This window comes from Ctenopharyngodon idella, chromosome 21, assembly GCF_019924925.1.
Source record: "Ctenopharyngodon idella isolate HZGC_01 chromosome 21, HZGC01, whole genome shotgun sequence".
In the NCBI taxonomy this organism is placed as follows: Eukaryota; Metazoa; Chordata; class Actinopteri; order Cypriniformes; family Xenocyprididae; genus Ctenopharyngodon; species Ctenopharyngodon idella.
In genome coordinates, this window is record NC_067240.1 from 17,760,102 (window position 1) to 17,766,093 (window position 5,992).

The window sequence follows — 5,992 nt, forward strand, 5'->3', positions numbered from 1 at the left end:
TGTTTCTTCATTACTATTATTATTAGCATGTTGCTGTGCTGCAGGAATGTCTTGAATTTAATTTTTAAAAAAGTGCTGGAATAGTTTGGTTTTGAACTTACATGTAATAATCTTCATGTGAAATGGCCCTAGAGTTGCATAAGGTTACGCTACATAGAATCAAAAGCATTAAATCCAGAAAGACTAAATTATGAACACATTTCCATTGTCCTTGTGATGGAACGGAATTTGATTTACAGTTTTACATTAACATTTTTATTGGAACATTGGAAAAGGTTTTTATTTTGTAAATCACTTCTCATTGCATTCCCCCACATAAAGTAAGTTTCAATCTTGAGAAAATATGGAAAACAACTGCTTCTGTTGATTAAACAAATTATGAAAAGTCTGGTTGGGCAATCATAAAACAAACAAAACAAAATACAACTTTAACAATTATACAACCCGAATTCCGGAAATGTTGGGACGTATTTTTAATTTGAATAAAATGAAAACTAAAAGACTTTCAAATCACATGAGCCAATATTTTATTCACAATAGAACATAGATAACATAACAAATGTTTAAACTGAGGAATTTTACAATTGTACGCACAAAATGAGCTCATTTCAACTTTGATGCCTGCTACAGGTCTCAAAATAGTTGGGACGGGGGCATCTTTACCATGGTGTAGCATCTCCTCTTCTTTTCAAAACAGTTTGAAGATGTCTGGGCATCGAGGTTATGAGTTTCTGGAGTTCTGGTGTTGGAATTCGGTCCCATTCTTGCCTGATATAGGTTTCCAGCTGCTGAAGAGTTCATGGTTGTCTTTCGTTTAATGATGCGCCAAATGTTCTCTATAGGTGAAAGATCTGGACTGCAGGCAGGCCAATTCAGCACCCAGACTCTTCTACGACGAAGCCATGCTGTTGTAATAGCTGCAGTATGTGGTTTTGCATTGTCCTGCTGAAATACACAAGGCCTTCCCTGAACCTTTATATACCTTTCAGCATTCATAGTGCCTTCCAAAACATGCAAGCTGCCCATACCATATACACTTATGCACCCCCATACCATCAGAGATGCTGGCTTTTGAACTGAATGCTGATAACACGCTGAAAGGTCTCCCTCCTCTTTAGCCCGGAGGACACGGCGTCCGTGATTTCCAACAAGAATGTCAAATTTGGACTCGTCTGACCATAGAACACTTTTCCACTTTGAAACAGTCCATTTTAAATGAGCCTTGGTCCACAGGACACGATGGCGCTTCTGGACAATGTTCACATATGGTTTCCTTTTTGCATGATAGAGCTTTAGTTAGCATCTGCAGATGGCACGGCGGATTGTGTTTACCGACAGTGGCTTTTGGAAGTATTCCTGGGCCCATTTAGTAATGTCATTAACACAATCATGCCGATGAGTGATGCAGTGTCATCTGAGGGCCCGAAGACCACGGGCATCCAATAAAGGTCTTCAGCCTTGTTCCTTACGCACGAAGTTTCTCCAGTTTCTCTGAATCTTTTTATGATGTTATGCACTGTAGATGATGAGATTTGCAAAGCCTTTGCAATTTGACATTGAGGAACATTGTTTTTAAAGTATTCCACAATCTTTTTACGCACTCTTTCACAGATTGCCTGAGAGAAGACATCCCTTTTATAGCTAATCATGTTACAGTACTGATATCAATTAACTTAATTAGTTGCTAGATGTTCTCCCAGCTGAATCTTTTCAAAATTTCATTCTTTTTCACCATGTGTTGTCCCCGTGCCAACTTTTTTGAGACCTGTAGCAGGCATCAAATTTGAAATGAGCTCATTTAGTGGATAAAAGTGTAACATTTCTCAGTTTAAACATTTGTTATGTTATCTATGTTCTATTGTGAATAAAATATTGCCTCATGTGATTTGAAAGTCTTTTAGTTTTCATTTTATTCAAATTTAAAAAACGTCCCAACATTTCCAGAATTCGGGTTGTAATAAGTATAACTGCAAGCAGCAATTACAAGGCTAAGCACAATAATGGTATGCACTTTTTATGATCACGTAGATTGTTTTGGTCACAGCCCAGCAGTGAATTGAGGAAAAGACCTTCTAATTAACCGTTATTTAAAACTTTATAGATTTTAACCAGATTTATTTGACATTCTCAGGGCATTGCAATGATGTAATGTGACAATGATACATAAAATGTTTGTCAGCGCACAAAAACATTTCCAGATTCCAAGATACAGCCACAATATATATATATATATTTTTTTTTGGCATCTTTACCAGCAGAGTTGTTAATAATTGCTCTATTACAAATGCCCTCAGAAATGTAAAAAGGTTAGACTTAGGACAGGTGTACACTGTATTTACAATGGGTGCGTCTCAATCAGCTCCCTAGTTCAGTAGTCAGGACATTGATCAGGGAGATATTTTCAGGGCTGTCTCAATCGCAAAATCCTTCCAGTGCACTGAAACGTTATAAATAGTCCCACAATGCACCATGAATACCAGGAAGCATTGATGCTCACTATGTACCCTTAATGGAAATTCTGAAGCACAAAACATAAAACGTACAAGCCAACTGAACACACATCATGACATGCGATAGATGTTTTAGAAAACAAACCTTTAATTATATTTTTGCATAAATATACATCGCTAGACAGGTACTAAACAATCTAGGCCTAGCTAACATTTATAATTCATTTATGGATTAAATGTTGCAGGTACATTTAACAATCAAAGTATTTATCATATTGTAGCCAACATTAAATAAACAATGTCAGAAAGATATCTGTGCTCTACCAGTAGTGACATTGCACAATGAGGAGGTTGTCATGTCGCCGAAAATACAGCCATCAGTGTCCCGATGTGTAGTGAGCCAAGACTCTTACTGTCCTTACCAGTGCCTGAATTAGTGTACACAATATACAACCTAGGGAGCTGATTGAGACGCATTCATATATTTATGAAATTTTGACCAGTAGGTGATGCTGTCATCAAATTAACAATGTACCATCAAGGCATGATGGCAATGACACCTACCAAGGCTGCATCCCTATTCATCTACTTATACAATGCACTTCCTTTAGGAAAGTACATACTTTTAGGGTGCATAAGATTATGCAAGTAATAGAACATGTCATATAATTGTGTCTTGATGCCCAATTAATTAATCGTCGTTTAGTTAGTGCATCCTGTCACTGTAAAACAGTCTGTCACTCATCCTGTTACAGTTAACATCCTGACATTTCTTTTTGCTACCCTTCATTTATTATTCATCATTTCATTTCCCCTATACTACAATGCTTTCTACTGTACTGGAGAGACAAGATACAGCAGCACGTCACTTAAGATCTAACAGACGCATAACTGTCAGGACGGTTGTATGACACATCTCTTTATTTATTGTTTTAGATTAGGATTCCCATATTGTCAGACTGATATAACAGAAGGGTACACATCCCGTTTCTTAATGGAGAATGTAACTGCTTCACCACATTTCAGTAATACAATTAACTATTCAACAAAAATATGCATTTTTTTTTTTTTTTTTATATGGGTTGCACACTTTTCCTTGAAGATATTCAAGGAACATAAAATTCACACAAGTGCATCCACAATAAGCAATACACATGCAGTAGCACCCAGGTTATTAATCATTTGAACCCTTTAATAGCAGCATTTCTGTTCCCTGTGAAAAGGGAGCAGCTGGCTTTCACCACTTAATAAACTAATTAGTGTCTTTGTCTGACCTTGCAGGAACAAAGTAGTTTTTCTTTTTTATAGCAATGAACCATTAAAGGTGAAATGTGTGATTTCTGCACCGATGAATGGAACTGCCAAAATAATGACTGGTTTTCTGAACTCTTTCCACCTTTCATTCTTCTGAAAACACCATTGAATACATACATCACCTTTTTACCTAGCATTTTCAAATGAAAAAAAAAAAAAAAAAAAAGTTTTGTGGTAAAAATGACTTGAAGAGACTTTATAGTTTTGTTCTACAACATAAATTATGTACAGTACAGTCAAAAAAAAAAAAAAAAAAAAAGGATTCTAAAAATCTAAAAGTAGTGACTTATTAACTCGTATTGGTGAAAAGATGTTACTGAGATTAATCAAGTTCTAAGTTCACTCTAAGTGAAAGCCTCCTTGTTTTGTGCCAGATAAATATTGATTTTGTTGAAATAATTAATTTTTACTACACAGCTCTCAAACATTGAGCAGTCAAGTATTTTTATAAATGACAGCCAAACTGTATATTTTACTTTAGCACATGGCAACATACTGGTGCTACTTATCTTGTGTATCAACATCTTTATATATTTAGTGCTGGGAAGATCACTTACAAATGTTAGTCAGTTACTTATTCTAGATTCCATTACAAAAATTGTAATGTAATCTATATTACTCATTTTAGGTAATGTATTCTGACTACTTTTTGATTACTTTTTAGATTACTTTTGACCTGACTCATTTATCACATTGATTTGAATAGGATAATGTTGTACCATTGATATAAAAATACAAAAAGAAAGAAAATTGATTTCATTCTTTGTTCATGTTAACAACATGAAGTACATTAAATATTACATTACATCAGGCTTTCCCAGACTGTGGTTCATGAAGGAACTGCAGGGGTTCATTAGTTTAATGAAAAGCTACTAAGTAATTAATTCATAATTAATAAATATAATCAACGAATAATTTTAAAATAAATAAAAAAAAACCCAAAATACTAAAAAAAGATTTTTAACATTTTACCTTTTTTTTTTAAAAAAACATTTTACATTTACCTGTCATGTGACCAATTTCAGAGAACCATGAAATTGTTATTATTGGCTTAATTTTATTATTGACAACTTAAAATCTCAGGGCTTACTTCAAGTAAATATATTAGGGCAAAGAGGTTCAGCTGACAAAAAATGTTGGGGAATCCCTGCATTGCATGTAAATTTTAAATGACATGAATTTGTACATTTTAATGTGTTTCAAAGACAAAAGCCTTCCAGAGACAGTAATACGTGGTTAAATGACTCACTGAGTGATGATTCAAATAATAATTAATGTGTTCGTCAGGAGTTGATTAGATATGCAATGATAAGAAAACACTTCATAGAAGTGAAATGATATCTGCAGAGATCAAATGCTGTGTGGCTCTTAGTTTTCAGTGATAGTCACATGACTAGTGGCTGGTCTGTGTGTGCAATTACACAAATCTGGAAGAGCTTCTGAACATATATAAGCAGAAGACATTTATAGAAATGAATATTTAAAATATAGCAAAGAAGTAGAATCAATGAAATATGAATAATTTGCCATTGTGAGAATAATATGTAATCAACAGAAAAGTAACTGTAGTCTGATTACAAGTATTTTAAAATGTAATCTAATATAATTACAAGTACTTAATTTTTGGAATCTGATTACATAATCCAGATTACATGTAATCAGTTACTACCCATCACTGTTTGTACCATAATAACCATAAAGCTACAAAAAGCATCTTTCTCCACTGACTGCCATTTATTTCATTTTACAATAGGCCTAGATGTTTTCCATGTTTTGGTGTGTGTGATGTTTATACTGTTTCCAGAAGAAAACTATTAACAACAAACCAATACTGTAAATAATTTTGTATGTTTATATATTATCATAACAAAAAAAGTGAAATGCTGTAAAATGAAACTTACCTGAAACAAAGTTGTCCTTAACCTCATTTATAAAACAGCTCCCGAACAAATATATTGAAGATAAGTACCCAGACCGTCCATTTATGATACGTCCATTCCACACTAATAAAAAGCCGTTCCACATAAGACCAGCATCAGGATTGCCGCGTTTTGCATTTTTAGCTAACCTTCTTCTTCTTCTTCTTCTTCTTCTTCTTTGGGTATTAACCGGTTTTAACGGTTTTAGCTAACCTTGGAGGTCAGCAGGTTTTTGTGGTGCCATAAGCTAATCAGCGTTGCCTTGACGTCACCAGCTCGCTAGAGGTGAGTCACATGGTATTAAGGTTC